General features: G+C 28.0%; 1 pseudogene; it reads right to left on the minus strand.

Moving 5' to 3' along the window:
• Positions 1 to 17,827: 17,827 nt before the first annotated feature.
• On the minus strand, positions 17,828 to 19,101 carry LOC146886486 (uncharacterized; annotated as a pseudogene).
• Between the last annotated feature and the right edge of the window lie 893 nt (positions 19,102 to 19,994).

Here is a 19,994-nt window from a genome sequence, read left to right on the forward strand (position 1 = left end):
ACAAAGGGTTTTTTTTTTTCAGTTTACTAGATAAAAACTAATTATTTTTGTGTTATATCATATCATATATGCTACCTATATTCTTTTTTTTTTCTCTGTTTTAATAATTTCTTTGCGTACACTTTTCAGCTTCCCAATAAACTCTTCCAATAACCTGAAGCACTTTTGCTTTATCATGTGGTGTTATTTAGAAACAAAAAAACAATTAAAAAGTGAAAAAAGTAGTATTATTAACTTTTAACATTATGAGATGTTTCCTTGTAAAATAGATAATAATAAATGCAAGTTGAAATTAGTCAAACATGGGTAGTTTAATCATTGTATGAAACTCGTGAGTTAGGAAACTGACCAAATATTTTTCATTTCAATTAAAAAAAAAAAAGAGTTCTATTACTCAATTATGCTACCAAAAATCAAAATTGCACTTTTCCAACAACCTTGCTCTCTTTTGATCCTTTTAAGGGTTGAAAAAGATGAAGCATGATGAAGGAAAATTAAGATACCCAAAATGGTGCACAAAGTTTACATATGTTACTATGGATTTTGTTTCCACTCATGTGTTGTTGTCTCCATTTGGTTATTTTCTTAGTAACTTTGTTATGGGAAAAAAATGGTGAAGAGTTTGGTTGAGAAGAAGTGTGGGGACCAAAAAATTTAGGCCACCCAAATGGGGGAATGGTCCATCTTCACCAACAAATCATTGGTCATTCTTTTAGTATCAAACAAATGTTGTGATCCTTTGTGTGTCATGCAAATTTTCAAACAAAAACACACCTCTCAAAATATCTAACTCCATTCTTTTCAAACCTTTTACTACTTCCTTCTATTGTCAAGACCATGGAGGAACAAACACACACGTAACATAACAAGGAAAATTATAAAATAGAACAGGAGAATATATTCTAACAACTAATTTTTGACAATTTTATCTTACAACTTAATGTGATATTTTTTTAAGTCGTTTTAGAATATAAAAAAATGAAAATCACTTAAAAGATGTCATGTCAGATCATAAGAGAAAATTGTTAAAATTTAGTTAATAAAATATTATCATATCATCTAAGTCACTCAAATCACACTTTTCATATTTGTTATTAGATTATTAAAGTCATTGTAATTCATTATGCAATTATGTTTATGTTGGAGTAGATTAATATGAGCAGTGAAATTTTGTCTTTTATGATTTTTAATATTGAACTTAATAGTTTGATAAATGATTATCTTGAAGGGTTATCAGGGTGGTCATAATTCTAAAGATTTAGATATTATATGACACTTTTAAAAATAATGTAATATCATAACATCCGAATAGAATCAAAAAAATGTCTCATAACAAGATGACTTGTGATAGACTTATAATAAGTGATTCGTTAAAATAGTTCATGATGGTTGATTTATTTCTTTGATAAATTTTAGTATCTTATTGTAGTTATTGATTTTTATACATGTTAAAAATAAATATAAATGTGATTTGTTGAAATAATTTAAGTAAATTGGTTTGCTCTTTGAAAAAATTAATAGTATTGCTTTTTTTTTTGTACTTTACATTATGATTTATTTAAAGACAAACTAAAGAAATGCTAATTAGCATTTTCTTCGTAAAATAATATCAATAAAAAAATTTACTTTAACTTTTAAGCTTTTATAAATTTGGGTATTTTATTTGAGTTGTTATTATTAGTTTTTCTTTTTTGTGTCTATTATGTACAAGTAAATTTCATTTTTTTTTCAATTGAGTTATTGTTGTTTATTTTGTTCGTTAATTAGATAATATAATTGTTATGTTATCTCGTTATCTTGTCTCCATGTATTAAAAATGTGAAATTTTGGGATTAACAAAAAATGACATTAAAAGTGACAAAAAAATTATTAATTTCATTAAAAATGTATTGAATAATAAGAACCATTGTCATAAAATCTACATTAATGATATCACGGGAATAATTCCTTAATTATTTTAAATTAAAGTAATAAAAGTTATTTATTATTTTACATGCAAAATCATTACAAAATCTCATATTTTTTGAATGCATAAAAACAAATAAAAAGATGAAAAGACAAAATATAACCATGTTACTCAATTAATGAAAAGAAATAAACAAGAGAAATTCAATTGAAAAATATAAAAATATAAAATACTTGATAGATAAAAAAATATAAAAACTTAATTGAATAAAATTAAATCTTTTTCTTTAAAGACCGAAACTAATTAGTTTATAAATAAAAATAATAAATCGTAGTTTGAATATCTACAAATCTTACATGTTGTGTGGTCATGTTTTCCTATTCAAATTGAAATTTCATTTTCAGTGGAGTAATAAAATATTGCATAAGTAAAAAAAAATATTAATAATTAATTTTAATGATAAAAAATAATTATCTATTATAGCGACTAATGTAGATATTAATTTATAAATTAAAATATTTTTGTAACTAAAATAATTTTTAAATTGGATATGATAGTACATTAGTTTCTAAATCGGTAATTATAGTGGATTGGTATCTAAATTGTTTATTAACATTAATTATTAAGGTTTTAACTAGAAAATTTTTTAATATCAATATTAGTGACTAATTAAAAAATTAATTCACTATAAAAAATAATTAATTTATAAATTATTTTAGTTATCAAAGATTTTTAGTTTATAAATTGATATCTAAATTAGTTATTAATTATGACTAATTATTTTTTGTCTTTAAAGTTGATCATTAACAAAAGATTTTTTTTAGTGTATTAAATGTTATATAAATATAAAATCAATATAAATTTAATGAAAAGTGTGAATAATATATTATCTAAATTTTGTAATGTACACCATTATAATAAAACATGGAAAAAAAAATCTTGAGAAATGTTTTGGTTTGAATCTGTTCCAATATTTGAAATTCATGAAAATGAGATTTAAAATTAAAAGAATATATACCGATTGATAGCAAAAGTTGGAGAATGAGATGTTTGCAAGGGTCGCTAATGGTAACCTACTGCAACAAGAAAACTCAAAACCTAACCTCACTTTTCATCAAGTCAATGGGAATGTTTCATTTCAGAAGGAAAACTTTGAAACTTGCTTCTCAAGTTATTTTAGTTTAATTGCACTCAAATAATAATTTACTCTCATAAATTCTTTCAAAATATGATAAAAATATATTTGTGTGTACAAAATAAAATAAAATTATTTTAAAATATATATATATATATATATATATATATATATATATATATATATATACACGTAAATATGTTCTATTACTATGCCATTTAATTTACTTTTATTAAATAGTTTGAATTTAATTAACTAATGTAACATTTTTAGTTAAAATTTGACTTTCATTTATCTTATCAACAACTTTTGTAAAACATAATTTTAACACAATTGACATTCATTTACCTTATTTAAGCATTTTATATTTACATATCCTTAAAAATTGAATTTGAGACAATTTGTCACTACCAAAAAATATAATTATAGTAGGGGTTAATTATTGGGGGTTATAATAACCTCCACTAAGAGATATACATAGGAGAGGTTTTATAAACCCTCTTTAAATAAAAGGGGTTTTTAAAGAATCCCAGTAAAATTTTGTAATTTTTTAAAGTTTTTATTTGGCTAAGCTTAAGAAACTCTTTCGCTCTTAGGTAGAAGGTGTCTTTGACTCAGTGGCTCAGTAGCTTATGAAAGTCTTTCGTTCAAGAAAAAAGGTATTGCTGGTAAGAATAAGAAGCAGGTGCCTTTCGTCGCTCAAGATAAACTGTGTACCTTTCACTCCATCATTTTCGTCTTTTTCTTTCATTTTCATTTTCAACTCGGTGGCTTTTGATTTCATTTTCATTTTTTGTCTCAGTGGCTTTTAATTTCATCTTTGTCTCTCTGATTTCATCTCTTTCAATTTCAATTTCAATTTCAACTTGGTGGCTCACTCCTATGAGCGTTGGGTTGTGCCTTTGGAGGAAAACATTCTCTCTTTTGATTTCATCGTTCTCCCTGAAATTAGGTAAAACCATGCTTTTAATTTCTTCGTTCTTACAATTTCGTCGTTCGTCTCCATGCTTTCATTTTTCATCTCGGTTCAATTTCGTCTCTTTAATTTCATGATTTCATAGTGCCTCTCACCATTCTCACCATGAACATGTTCGTTAGTTTTGTCCTAACTTCTCTTATTTTGTTTTGTGGTTATCCTGGTTGTTTTAGGTTCTACTGATTTTCCTGAGTTTGTTTCACCATTTTCTCGTTTGTATAAGGCTTGTTTTGTTGAAATAAAAATTAGAATCTTGTTTTATTGAAATAAAAACTAGAATCGAGGTTGGAATGTTTTATGCAGGCAAGGGTGACACCTCAGAACTACCACCAATATCGGCACGTGGAGAAACGAGGGTGGAAGCTAGGATAGAGATGGGCTAAGAGTGAAGTGATATGGTCAATAAGGTTATAGCAACTGACAGAGGGAATTGCTCATCTTATAGTGGCTCTCAAATGTAAACTGACACATGTTCTCAAGGTTGGTGTCTTCACTTTAAATTATAAATATTCTCTATATGATTTTATTTTACCCTCTTTTATGTAAACTGTCATCTATTATATTATGATAGATACTTGGGTTGGATATTTGTGCTAACATTATGGTTGGAGATGATAGGAGAAAAGGCATACATGATAGACAAAAGAAGTGAGTAACAATAGGTTAACCTTTTCTTAGTAGATGTACAACCAATAAAACAAAGTTTTAATCTCATACGCCCTATTGTTAAACATTTAAACTAATTCATCTCGTATGCTAGAGTTTAAAAATATTTAATCAGGAATATATTCTTTAATTAATAAAATGTTTCAAATAAAGTTCATTTATTCGTGATTATTGTTTTAAAATTTTTTAGTTATAAATTAATTTTAGTTTATTGAAGATTTTTATGATTTTAGAAAACTCTAAGGAGAATAGTATTTAAATAGGTTCTGATGTAATATGTATCTTAACCTGTGTTGCAGAGGTATTAGCCAATGACCATTTTACTTCTTAATATGTTTGAAGAATAAATAATGTGTTTCAAATGGAATGCCTTTAGTGTATTTATTTTTAGTAATCCTAACAAATAGCTTTATTAGGCTTTTTAAATTCCCTAAGCTTTGTAAATTTTATAAGTCTGTCTCGAAGATGCTTATAAATTTATTATGCTCATAGTAAATTCTTTTACACCACCATATTCATATTGCATTTTTTGAATCAACGGTCAATTCACCTTTTCATCACCATAACATACAAGGCCAAATAAAAGTTCAAACTAGAAGCTTTTAGAGAAAATACATGTGAAGGCTATGACTTCTAACCTAGCTCACTAGCATTTAACACAGAATAGGAGTTTCACTGTCTAATCTAGATGTTCACCAAGATAGAATGAAAGCTTAGAAACTCCTAGTCCACTGCTAGTACCATTTGAATGAATATTTGTATTGATTGCTTATTTTGAAGTTTGGAGTTTTTGCTTTTTAGTTAATGAGATGTGTTATGAAAATGAATGCTTTTACTGAAACCTAGACTCTAAGAGTATTCAATTTATTTATATTAGGGTAGGGTCATACAAAATGGTTAAGTTATTTTTCTTTTTGTTTTGGTTGTATTGTCAAATGTAATCATCCTCCAAAATAATAATGAAAACCAAAATGTTAAGCCATCAAATAGGAAATTTCATAGAATAAGGTTATTTTCGTACTCAAAGAATTAACTAAACAAATTAATTATTAGGAAAGTACAACTTTAGCATTATAGCAATGCCATAATAATATAAGTACTAACTTTTTGGTATTAACAAGGTTTTTTGAAGAATTATCGGGGGTTTTTAGAACCCCAAGCATTAACGAGGTTTTTTTGAACCCTAGGCATTAGCGGAAGTTTTCAAAAGCCCAGACATTAGCGGGAGTTTTCAAAACCCCAAGCATTAGCGAAGGTTTTCAAAACCCCAGACATTAGCAGGGGTTTTCGAAACCCCGAGTATTAGCGGAGGTTTTGGAAACCCCCGGTAAGTTGTGCTAGTTCCAGGGGTTGCTAAATCCCTTCGGTAATCCATTAGTCACACTTGCTCTTCCAGGAAAATTACAAATCCCTGATAAAACTATTAGTGGGGGTTAAAACCCCAGAAATACCAAATAAAACTCTCACTAAAAATAATTATTTTTGTAGTGCGTTTTCGTATGTTTATATTGTGAGTCAACAAAGGAAAGAAAAGTAGATGGGAAGAAAACCTCTACCAGATATGCAGATTTTATTGAAGAACTAAGAATAATATACACAATGACAACACTGATGTTACTTTAAGATCACAATGACATAACATAAACATTATAATATCACAGATATAATGATTATGTATCATGTAAGGATTTCAAAATCAACTTATGGATTAGTGAAAATTTGGCTAAAATTAATTTTGTATTTGACTAGTTTTTTTTTTTTAAAAAGATTCATTTTCATAATTTATTCTTAAATTTAAGTTAATGTTATTTTTTAATAAAAGAAAAATGATAAGATGTGAGAAACTCAAAAGACATGGAAGAGAAAATAAAAAAATATTAATAATTTAATTTTCTTTATTATATTTAATTTTATGTTTAATTATTTATTTAAATTGTACTGTATAAAATAAATAAAAGTGTAATTTTCATTAATTTTTAATATACTATTACCTAATTTAAAAATATAAATATAAAATACATATAATCTAAAAGATCTCAAAATATATATAATTTAAAATATTCATGTGATTAATACATAAATGATCGTATCATGATTAATTGAATATATTTTGTTGGAAGCTTCATGTCGTCTTATAAGACAAATTCACATTATATAAGTAAGTGTAAATCTAACTTTATGAGCTGATATTTTGAGGTTGAGTATAATTTAAAGTCTACTTCTTAATTCGGTATTAGATTCATGAGTTAGTATGTTAGAAATACTATATCGACTAGAGATAAAACAATTTTATAATATATGAATGGGTGCAAACTGAACATTATTATCTGATTTTGTGAGGTTGACGACTTACTCATAAAATCCACCTCTTAACATATTTAAATAAAATAATTATAAAATAACTTAAAAAAAGTAAATTGTAAATTTATTTTGAAACAAGTTGTTGATTTGAAAACTCATTTTCATATTTTTTTTTCACTCTATTTTATTCCAATTAAACAATGTTATTTTACTCTAATTTCTCTCTTTCCATTTATTTATCTTTCTTCAACCAACCAACCAACTAACTAAGATTTAAGATTGGCTTTCCAGGGTGTAAAATCATCGACAATCTTTATTAAGAGCCATGTGGGTCGATGATTACGTGGTTAAGATCTCAGAACAATACACGTTGAACACAATTTCAGATTTACATTTTTTTTTTCACTTTTCTTGACTGGTAGGTATGGAATTTAAACTTTTTAAAAGTTCCACAGACAATATTCTTCATATAATAGCTCACGGGAAGAAGATCATTGCAGAAAAACGGTAATTTAAGAAGTTATAATACATGAAACTAGATCAATTATTTTCTTATTTAAAATATAATATTTATGAGCCACAATATATATAATATCACATTTTAACCAAACCTAAACCACAGACACCCTCTCAAACATCACAAAAAGCTCTCTTGTGGAAGGAAATGGAGTTAGCCTGAGAAATAGCCAAAGCAAATCGCATAGATGGTGCTCACAACCTTGTTCTCATCGTTCTAGTAATCCTTCTCTTTTTCCCTTGTTTAGATATTTGATCTTTAACAAGTTTTAATTTGAGGAACAAACCCTAATCCATGTATCGAAAAAATGAAACATGCGATCATTAATTATTGTTTAATTATATGATTCGTGTTATTTTTGTTTTTATTTCTTGTGTGTTAGTGCGATTCACTCTTATAGGGACTCTGTTTCTGAACCTCCATTTGGGTATGCGAGTGTTTCATTTGGGTATGAGTTAGTGTTTCATTCAATATCAAATAGTTCCCTTTAATCTGACATGCAGTCTTATTTGTTTTTTTTTTTTTATTTAAGCTTAATGAGTCGGATGGTACTCATTTTCATTTACATGTCTCTGTTTGGTACCCACTTTTAAAAATGTATCAATTGAGTCCTAACTTTTGAAAAGATGTCTCAATTAGGTCATTTTTAACAAAAAATTATTAACACTGTTAACGGTATTGATATTTAAAATGACTTACAACATTAAATATTAATATTTATATTAAAATCTAGTAGTAAAAGTCATGAACTAAGTTAATGGCTTTAGTAATTTTTGTCTGAAAGGGATATGATTAAGACACTTTTTCAAAAGTTGGGACTAGATTGACACATTTTTAAAAGCGAGTACCAAACTGACACATCTGAACAAAAGTAGGTATCATCCGACTAATTAAACCTTTAGTTAAATTATTCTTTTGGTCCCTCTTTTTGTCAAGTAATATCAGTTTGATCCTCAAGTTTTTTGTTTGTCTCAATTTGATCTTCATTTTCTTACAAATGATCAATTTGGTATTTGCTATTAATTTTGACCAGACGATATTAAAATCAACACCACGTGTCAATTTCTGTTTTTTTTTTATTTTTGAATTTTTTTTGAATTTTATTTTATTTTTGAATTTTATTTTTATTTTTATTTTTTAGTCGCTTCACAATTGTGTCACGTGTCAAAATGACTCAATTTGGTCCCTATATTTGTTTTTAGTTTTAATTTAGTTTCAATTTTTGTAAAAAATGAAGCAATATTGTTCATCCTTAAATTGACACTCAATTTAATCTTTGTATACAACATATGATGATATTCTTAATAAAATTTACATTTTTATTAAATATTTGTAGGAATATGTTTAAACAAGTTTTTTTTTTAGTTTTATTATTAAACAAAGTTAAATCCCAAACTTAATTTCAAAAATTAACAATTTTGTCATCATATATAAAGGCATCAAGTTTATCATATTATACAAACTTAGTGAAGATTAAAAATCAAATAACTTGTCACACATAAGTTTAGAAACTAAATTTCAAGTTCAAAACAAAACAAAGTCTAATGTTTTGTATAGAATTTAAAGTTAATTTAAAATATTTATAGAAATATTTAATAAAAACGTTAATTTTAGTAATATCACCATAAGATTTATAAAAAAAAGTAAATTTAGTGTCAATTTAATAAGGGACAATATTACTTCATTTTTTACAAAAATTGGGACTAAATTAAAACTAAAAACAAATATAGGGACCAAATTGAGTCATTTTAACACGTGACACAACTGTAAAGTGACGTATAAAAAATTAAAAAAGTTAAAAAAAAATTAAAAAAAAAAACAGAAATTGACATGTGACGTTAACTTTAATATCATCGGGTCAAATTAACGGTACAAGCTAAATTGAATCATTTTTAAGAAAATGAAGACCAAATTGAGACAACAAAAAATTTGAAGAGCAAACTGATATTACTTGACAAATAGAGGGACCAAAAGAGTAATTTAACCTTGTTTTTTCTTATGGAATGTTGTTTCCTTCCTCCTATGGAATGTTGTGTCTCCTTTTGTTTTCAAATATATTATTTTCATGTGTATGTGAATATAGTTGTTGCAAATGTTTATTTAAATATAATCAATGTATTCGTAAGAGATTATTTTGGACATTATTGATTAAATTAAGTAATGTGATTAAGAGTTAATTTTACAAGTAAAAATAAAACTAATCGTATTGTAATATTTTTCTTTATAGATTGGTTGTGTTACAGTTGTTAGACCATTAGTTGTGTTTATATATAAAAGCTTTAATTTTAAGTGCAATCTCTCATTAATATCTACGAATAGTTTTTATTTTAAACGCAATTACTTATCAAAATATATATATATATATATATATATATATATATATATATATATATATATATATATATATATATATATATATATATATTTTGGGACGAGTCACAAAAAATAGTCCATATTTTTTATGCGAAAAGGACCAACTCACTTCTTTTTTTGGATGAAATGTAAGATGGGTCAAAACAGAATAGACTAATTTGTATTACTAATTTGCATCACCACATCCAAATGTATGTGTTTAAAGAAAAAACATATGAATTTTAACCAATTTTTTCATTTAATGAAATCATATAATTATTTTTTGCAAAGATTGTGAATCTTCTTCTTTCTATATTGGTTAAATTATGCATTTGATCTTCACTTTTGTTGGAAAATGTCAATTTGATCCCTTTTTTTATGCGTCTCAATTTAGTTTTTATTTTGATAAATTTGATGTAATCAAATCTTTTTTGTTAACATTATACTAACAACGTTAAAGAGGTGACACGTCTTAGTTAGTGTTTTTCTTTATTTTTAATTTTAAATTGTTTAAAAAATAAAAAATTTGTCACGCTGCGTGTATAAAAAATTTCTATACAAATCTTTGAGTTAAATTAAAAATAACAATATAAATTCAAATGTAAAATTTTAAAATGATTTTAAACAATTTTATAACAATTTAAAACAAAAAAATATATAATTTTAAAACAGTTTTAAATAAAATTCAATGTAAAATATAAATTTAAGTAAACTTAATCTTATTAAAAATATTTAATAAAAATATTTATATAATATTCATATAAAAATTCAATTTTGTCTTAATTTTGAAAGGGATGAAATTGCTTAATTTAAAAAAAAAAGACTAAATTAAGACAATAAAAAATACAGTGACCAAATTGAGACTAAAGCAATGATACTTGCGTGACAATGACACGTGACACTACTAATGTCACTACCATATGGCATGATGTCAGCTTAACATGTGACATGATGTAAGTTTGACACGTTACAAATCATTTTAAAAAAATTAAAAAAGAAAATTTAAAACAAAAAATAAACAAACACGAAATTGATAGGTGACATCTCTTTAACGTTAGTACTAACGAAAAACACTTGGTTGCATCAAATTTTTTAAAATAGAGACCAACTTGAGACGTATAAAAAGAGAGGAACCTAATTGAGATATTTAAGCAAAATTGGATATCAAAGACATAATTTAACATTGTAGCTTTTATCTTGACTACAAAACTAAAGTGATGAACCTTCATTCTTGGTTGATCTCTTTGTTAGTGACACTTTGTTAAATGACAAATCTTGAGTGCTTCAATCTTGAAGTTATTCTTTGTTCCATAGGTAATATCTTAACCCTAGTATGTTTTCCTTCTTCCTAACCTTTCTTAGTTTTAATCTTCTTGAATCCTTGCACTCAACACCCCCTCTTACCATCATCTTAACCTTCCAAGAACCCTTCCACCAAACCATATACCATTCAACTAACCTTATCAAAATGCCATACCAAGCCAAAAACCAAACCGAATCTTCTCCCACCAATACTATTTAAGAACTTACCAAGAATAATCCAAAAGTGAAAGGCTTTTCATAAATTTTATCCTTTTAGCACCTCAAAGCTTGATTGAGAGATCCTTGCATCAAAGCAAGATGGAACATGCTTCCATCAAGTACTAAATTTTGTAGTATAATATTTGTAGGTTTATATAAATCATATTCATAGGTGTCCTTCCTGTAAGATTGGATCCTATTTTTTTGTTATCTATTTAAATGATTTTCTTTTTATATTGAATTATTTAAATTTAATAAATTATTTTTGATAGAGTAACTTCTTATTATTTAATAATTTGATTTATAAATTGACCAAATTAATTGTTGATATCTTCTTAAAATTCACGGATAATGTTTTCCTTAAACATTCAAAATTTGTTTTATGTCATTTGCACCTTTATAACTCGAGATATCCTAAAAGTACGGGAGAAGCATGTTGACTAAATATATCAATGTAAACTCAAAGAGATATTTAGCCTAAACCTAATTAGCTCACAATCTCTTTTATCAAATTTATAGATAATTCTTTAAGTTTTCCAAAAGACATAAATTTTCTCTCAAACTCGTGTCTAAAGCTCAAAATATTGCATTGTATTAATGTTGTTGCTCATTACCGTGTTTCATCGCAATTGTTTATGAGTAAGTTGTATAAATTCTCAAATTATTTATAAAAAATGTAGATTCAAAATTTTGATAGTTACCAATATCTCTTCATTTTCATTTCTAAAGTTCAAGACACATTCTTTAGAAGTTATCCTTGATATCTTCTTATGGTTCTCCGTATTATTGAAAAGTTTCATCATTGAGTATAATTTGATTAGAAAAGAAATTTCATACTGTATAAAATGTTATCCACCTTTCATTGAAAGTTTTGATTACAGGTGACAAAACATGTTAGTCCGACCTGTTTTGGTTCGTTCTGTCTTTGACTCGCTAAAAAAACTGGATTAACCTGATTCACCACCGAAAAATGAGCCAAAAATTTCAACTTGTCCTGTCACTTTTTTAATTTTATTTTTAATTTTCCAGCTTTTTCTTGATTGCTCGATAAGCGAGATTCACCTTAACATCCTTAATTTTGATGAAGTTGTTTTTAATAACAAAGTTCTTATTCAACTAATTATATGTTTTTTGGTTGCTTAAAACTAATAAATTGTTGCTGGTAATTTCATTATAGTACGTACAACTTGTCATTTGTGGTGAAAACTATAATTATAGTTATTTTAAATGATTACACGTAATTTAATATATAAAGTGTAATTTCAAAATTAGGAAGAAGAATAATAAAAGTGGAGTGTTAAACGATGCAAAACTCAATTTAAATTATGTAATATTGATTTTGTGAATTCAACGTTAGAATTAATTTTTCATGGATGAAGAATGAAAAACACGAAAAAGAAGAAAATGGAAAGACAATTCAAAAACTAAGAAAAAAAAACAATTTCTAAAATTGAAAAACTAAACAAATGAATTCAATCTATTTTACTATAGCACAATTAAGTTATATATACAAGATTTGATTAGTTGAATGCATAAGTCTAAATATGAATTCTAATTAAGTTCATAAGTCCAATAAAGGTTTAAACAAAAGCAAAATAAATAAAACATGGATATACCTTTATATAAAATATAGGGGTGACAAAATGGGTTGGGCCCAACAGACCAGTCCGTCAGTCCATGTTAAAAGGGACTGGTTGGGTTGAAGATTTTAACCCGTCAGTCCGTTTTGACCCGTTCCGTCCCGTCTGTCAACTTGACGGGTCAAAATACGGGCCAGTTCGTTGGCCTATTTTAAAAAAATAAAATAAAATGAAAGTAATGAAAAAGATTAATTTTTTATATTATATTTTTTTAATGTGTAAATATATAATAGTATTGTAATTTAAATCATTAATACTTACAAATTAAGTTTCAATTATTAATTATAATTGAATAATTTAACATGTAAATTTAATAATTATTTTAATTTATCTAATTAAAAACATTAACTAATGAATTAAAAATTTAAAAAATATTTTATTTGATTAAATATGCCTTTAATAATAATTTATATGTAAATATAAACAAATTTTAAAAATAAAAAATTTAAAACAAACTAAAACAAATTAAAAAAGTCTTAAAAAAAAGAAAAAAAAAGTAGATGGGCCAGTCCGGCCCGGCTCGTTAGCCGGTCCTATACGGGACGGGTTGTGATTGTTGGCCCGTTTCTGTTTGATGGGCTAATCCGGCCCGATCTATTTTTTACAGGCCACAAACGGGTCGGACTTGCCCGTTTTGCCACCCCTAATAAAATATAACAAATTCACCTCGATGTCTAAAAATAAATAGCATAAGATATTCAAGTAGAAAAAGATAATATCTAGAGAGCATTTTTTGATTAAAAGAGTAAGCAATTATGAACATTGAGTCTAGTTTATTACTACTACAAAATGATTTTAAAACTAAAAATAAAATATATGGAAACAATGTGCAATAAAGGTATACAAGTGTCATCATTGGCCCTTGACTGCCCTCGACTTTCCAACCTTTATTTTGTAAATGATGTATTGTTTGAAAGGCTAGAGATTGAAGCCAAATTGTTAGCTAAAGCTTTGTGAAAATTGTGTGGCTTGTCAAGGTTGAAAGTAATTTTAGACAAATCCCACATTATGGCTTCCAAAAGTGTTTCCAAGACACTTGCAAGTGACCAATATTAGATTCACATACTTTGTAAGAAAGAATCTACAAAGGAACAAATTAGTTCAAGAGGGTATGTTGAACATAACTTAAAAAAAATTTGTGAGGTGATGGTCATTACATGGTTTGACGTGATCTAATAATAAAAAATAGATTTTCAGAATGGCTGGTAAGAGATACTCAAATGCTTGTACAAGTATACAAAGGGCATGACAAACCATGTATTTATTTTTTCATAAGCATGCAACAAAGGGAAACCTACCCAAGCCAAAAACCATGCAATAAACCACTTACACCAACTCAAACTAGGTGGTTTTTCTTTTTTCTTATGTATTGAGTTCTGAAACTCGCAAGTGATGAGATCTAATTTAGGATTTATTGGATGTAATCTTAATAAAAGCAAGTTCACTCCTAAATTTTATTATCTCAAAGTTTCAAAAATATTTAATTAAAGATAAACTGGAGAAATATTGTAGTACTTTTGTATTGCAGATGTTGTGTTTACATAAACGCAATACAGTACAATCATAATTGATATAATAAAGCCATCATTGAATACAATAAACTATATAGGTAATAATTGATAGTGATGGTTGCACACATGAGAAATAATACACAAGCATAATATCAGTGATATTGGGATAATATTATTAACATAATATCTCTGGTATTGATTCTAATAATTAGAATCAAAAGTTTCTATAACTCCCTCTCTCAAACTAAGGTAACTCAATCATCCCAAGTTTGTCTCTCAAGATGTTGAACATTGTGTGTGTGAGAGAGGTTTGGTTAAACAATCTACAGTTTGATTTGTTGTGGACACATAAGTTATTGTGACTTGATTCTGAAGCACTTGATCACGAATGTAGTGAATATCTATCTCAATATGTTTAGACTGAGCATGCATCACTAGATTGGATGCTAGTGTCTTAGCACTCAAGTTATCACACCACAAAACTGGTTTTCTGGGCATAGGAAGTTTCAGGTCATCCAGAAGTGATATGATCCAAGTTACTTCTGCTGCTAGGTCAGCTAAAGCTCTATATTCTGACTTAGTACTTGACCGTGACACCACTTTTTATTTTCTTGAGGCACACGAGATCAATGTCTCTCCAAGGAAAACACACTTCCCTGCTATGAATTTCCTATCATCTATGCTAGTGGCCCAATCTGCATAAGAGAATATAGCTATATCAAAGATCGATTGAGGGTTTGATATGAACATTAAAAGAATTTGTGCCATGGAGATATCTCAATATTCTTTTTATTCCTTGCAAATGATCTATAGTTGGGGAACTCATATATTAGCTGAGTTTGTTGACAGAAAATGTTATGTGAGGTCGAGTGTTGGTCAAATATTGTAATGCACCTATAGCTTGTCTATATAGTGTAGGGTTAACAATAAGTTCTCCTTTAGCAGTGAATTGTTTCCCTGTTACCATTGGTATAGGGCAAGATGAATTTTTTTCCATATTAAACTTCTTGAGTAGATCTCTAATGTACTTTGTTTGTTTAAGGTATATTGAGAATAAAGAAAATAGGGTTTGAGATTAATCTCCCTTGTGTATAAACCACACATAGGGTAATCTATTTATAATAGAGAGAGGTACAATTAAAAAGAGTAACTAAAAATAAATAGAGTAAATAGAAGATATTGTTTGATATTGTGATTAGCAATATCTACCAATATCTTAATAATATCAAACAATATCTAAACAATATCTAACAAGGTAATTCCACCGGCATCTCTGTGTACTTCAATTCCCAAGAAGTAGTGTAGAAGGCCAAGGTCTTTGAGAGAGAAAAAAATGCTTAATTGAGTAATGAAAGTCTCTAAAGACTTATTGTTGGCCCCTGTAATTATTATGTCATCAACATATAGGAAAAGGAGTATGATATGATCATTTTCTCTAAGAACAAACAATGACGAATCACTCTTGGTGTTTTGAAAGCCCCATCTCAATAAAGTGTCTTTCAACTTGTCATACCAAGCCCTTAGGGCTTGCTTTAGTCTGTAAATTGCCTTGTTTAATTTGCATATGTGGCCAGGCTTGGTTGAATCTATATATCCTTCAGGTTGATGCATAAACACATTTTCTTTGAGATTGCTATTCAAGAATGCATTATTTATGTCTAATTACCTAACCTCCCAATTTAAATGTACTGCAATGGATAGGACAATTCTTACCATGCTAGACTTGACCACTAGACAGAAGGTTTCATCATAGTCGAGACTCGCAGTTTGTTGAAAACCTTTGACAACCAATCTTGCTTCCTTCGTTCAATTGAGTCATTTGCCTTGTATTTAGTTTTAAAGACCCACTTGGAGTCTACGATGTTATTCTGTCCCTGAAATGGTACCAAAGTCCAAGTATGATTAGCTGCTAGAGCTTTAAATTCTACATCCATGGTTGGTTTCCATTTTGGATTGAATAGAGCTTCATTAACATTTTTTGGTTCCTTGTCTTTTGTGTTTGTTTATGACAGCCCTATATAGGGAAGTTTTGGCTTGTAGATTCCTTTGTCTTGCTTCTGGTTTGCATCTAATGTGTGTTGTCTTGTTGAGTCTATTGGTTATTTTCTTCTAGTTTGTCTTCTGGTGTGTTATTTACATGTGAGGTTGCCTCATCTGCATGAATAGAGATATCATTGAGCGTTGATTGATCATCATTGACAGCTAAGTCACTAAGAGTTGGTTGCTCTTCATTAGAAACTAAGTCACCTTCTTGATGATTCACCTCCCTATGAGTTGAGTCAACTATGTGGCTTGTAGTGGTACCTGCAGGATAAGAAGGAAGAACAATATGGATTGTTCCAATCAATGTTTTTAATAAATTTCTTATGTCAAGAAAGCCATCATGGAAAGGAAAGTGATTCTCATTAAAGACCACATGTCTTGAGATGAAAATTCTGCCATGAGAGTTTAGGCACTTATAACCCTTGTGAGATTTGTTATATCCCAAGAATACACATTGTGTAGTGTGGAATTGAAGTTTGTGTTGATTGTATGGTTTAAGGCAAGGATAGCAGGCACAACCAAACGACTTTAGAACATCATAATCAAGTTTCTTTCCAAATAACAATGAAAAAGGACTTTCATTTGGCTTAATTGATGAAGGCAATTTGTTGATGAGATAAACTAAGGTAGAGAAAGCTTCCCACCAGTAGTGTAAAGGAATTTTAGTCCGTGCCAAAAGTGTGAGCCCTAGTTCAGTCACATGTTTATGTTTCCTTTCAGCTCTACCATTTTGCTGAGAGGTATACGGGCAAGACATTCTAAATTGAATTTTCGATTCAATGACTATTTTCTGGACACGTTTAAACTTACCTCCACCGTCACAATGAAGAGCTTTTATCTTCTTGTTAAATTGTTTTTCAACCAGGCTTTTGAATTGAGTGAAAGCATGTATTGTTTCTTATTTTTGTTTCAAAGAAAAAATCCAAGTGAATCTGTTGTAATCATCAATGAAAAGAAGATAATGCTTAAAATTAGAGGGAGATAAAATTGGGGCAGGTCCCCATACATCATTGTGAATCAATTCTAAAGGTTCCTTAGCAAGAGAGAAATACGATTTAAATGGTAACAAGTGAAGTTTTCCAAATTGACAAGCCTCACAAAATGAAAATTGATCATGTGATGATGTCTTGACATTGCAAATCTTTAGCACCTTTTCTAAGACTTTATTGTTGGGGTGTCCAAGCTTTATATGCCAATTGTAGACACATGGATCTTTATTGACTTGAGAGTTGACACTTGAAAGTTGGTATAATCCATCTCTAAGTTTCCCTCTTAGTAGTATTTTCCTTATTAATTTGTCTTTCACATAACAATAATTTACATCAAATTCAACAAGGGCATTATTGTCGTCAGTTAGCTTAGATACACTCAACAACTTTTTTGTTATTTCTGGAACATATAGAACATTATGCAAGTTGAGGTTATTCAATTTAGTTGTGCCCGAAGCCAATATTTTCAATCTTTCACCATTTTCAACTAAGAGAGAAAAAGTTGTACCATTGTTTTCATTGAGATCTTGAAGTTTCTCATTTTAATGGGTCACATGATTGTTAGCTCCACTATCAAAGTACCATTCATAGTCCTGATTGTGGTAGGGGGTTATGAAAGCACTGTGATTTTCTCTCTTGTTATTTTCAGCATTATGATTTGAACCTGTGTATGACTTATCATAATGATAAAAGCAATTCACTGCTATGCGTTCGATCTTGTTACATACATGACATATTGGTTTAGGTATACCTCTTCCCCTACCTCTTCTAAAGTTAGAGCCCCTCCAATTACCTTGTGTCCTTGGGTTGTTGCTTTTGAAATCAGTTTTGGTTGCAAAGTTTGCTAAAGTATTCATTGAAAGATTATTGAAATTGTTCAACTGTTCTATTATGCTTTCAAAAGCCAATAGTTAGGCTTATAAATCAACCCAACTAAGGTTGATTTGATCAGATAATTTGACCACCACCGGATTGTAATCAACATCCAATCCATTCAACGCTTGAATAATCAAATCCGAGTTGGAGATTGGTGATTCTGCCAACTTTTATTTATTAGCAAGGTTCTTCATTTTGAGAAGATATTGATCCATCTTCATTTTTCTTTTGCGAGTGTTGTGAAATTCTGACTTGAGATAGATTGTCTATCATTTTGTGTGTGCACCTGCTAGGCTTTGGTCTTCATCCCAAAGTTCCTTGGAGGTTTCATAGTGCAGCAAGTGTGTTGCAATATCAATGACCATTGAATTTCTTAACCACCCTAGGAGAGCTTGATCTTGTGCAATCCACTCTTCATAGTCATGATTGATTTTTTGAGTTTTGTCACTTGTAGTGACAAACAGTTATGGGCATTCTTTTATTCCTAGTATGTAGCCATCAAGTTTGCAACTTCTTATCAATGAAAGAACTAGTGACTTCCATAAGAGATAGTTATCTCTGTCCAACCTGACAGAAACAATTGTGGGTAAGCCATTTTTATGATTTGTGTTGGCTGTGAAAGATATGATTGGATCGAAAGCCTTCAAGCTTAAGAGCTTTGAAACCATGAAAGATAAAAGGAGAAATATTACACTACTTTTGTATTGCAGATGTTGTGTTTATATAAACACAATACAATGCAATCATAATCTATATAATAAAGTCATCATTGAATACAATAAACAATATAGGTAATAATTGATAATAATGGTTACACATATGAAAAATAATACACGAGCATAATATCAAAGATATTGAGATAATATTATTGACATAATATATCTTATATTAATTATAATAATTAGAATCGTAATTTTCTCTGACTTTTAAGAACATCAAAATTATTTGATTCAATCGTTAATTGGGTTCTATCACTAAAATAGTCTCTAACTCATTTTCATCACAAGATTCTCAAATTTTCTTGATAAAAAATTTAATTCTTGTGTAATTCGGTCAACAATCTTTAGCTTAATTGATATTCTATTACATTAATCCTGAATTACTCTAAGCAAAAACTTTTGCTAGTTATTTATTTTTTTAGTTTCTTTAATATTTTCATATGATTCATTTTAAGTATTTTAGTAAAGTTTTTTTTATCTTAAGTTTTTTTTCCTAAAGTACTTTTTTCTTATCTTGAATTTGTATGACAATTAGTGTGCAAATAATTATAACTTCTAATCGAGTGCTTAAAGAAAGGGGTAAAACTACTATAATCTTTCTGGGATTAATGGGTCACATAGGTGTTTGACTAAATAAAATGAAATCGTAGTTATTTAAGTGTTAAATATATCTACACATTTAAGTTTTATAATAGATAAAATTCTATAAACATCACTTATACTCTATTTTTTACTAAATCTATTTTTTTAGCTTTTTTTTTTCACTTTTCTTATCTCTTGTAACTATATATAAGTCAGGAAAATTTGGCTGGAAAGTTGAAAATAGTTTGAAAAATAAAATA

This window comes from Vigna unguiculata, chromosome 5, assembly GCF_037176805.1.
Source record: "Vigna unguiculata cultivar grain cowpea cultivar isolate G323 ecotype 2 chromosome 5, ASM3717680v1, whole genome shotgun sequence".
Taxonomy (NCBI): domain Eukaryota; kingdom Viridiplantae; phylum Streptophyta; class Magnoliopsida; order Fabales; family Fabaceae; genus Vigna; species Vigna unguiculata.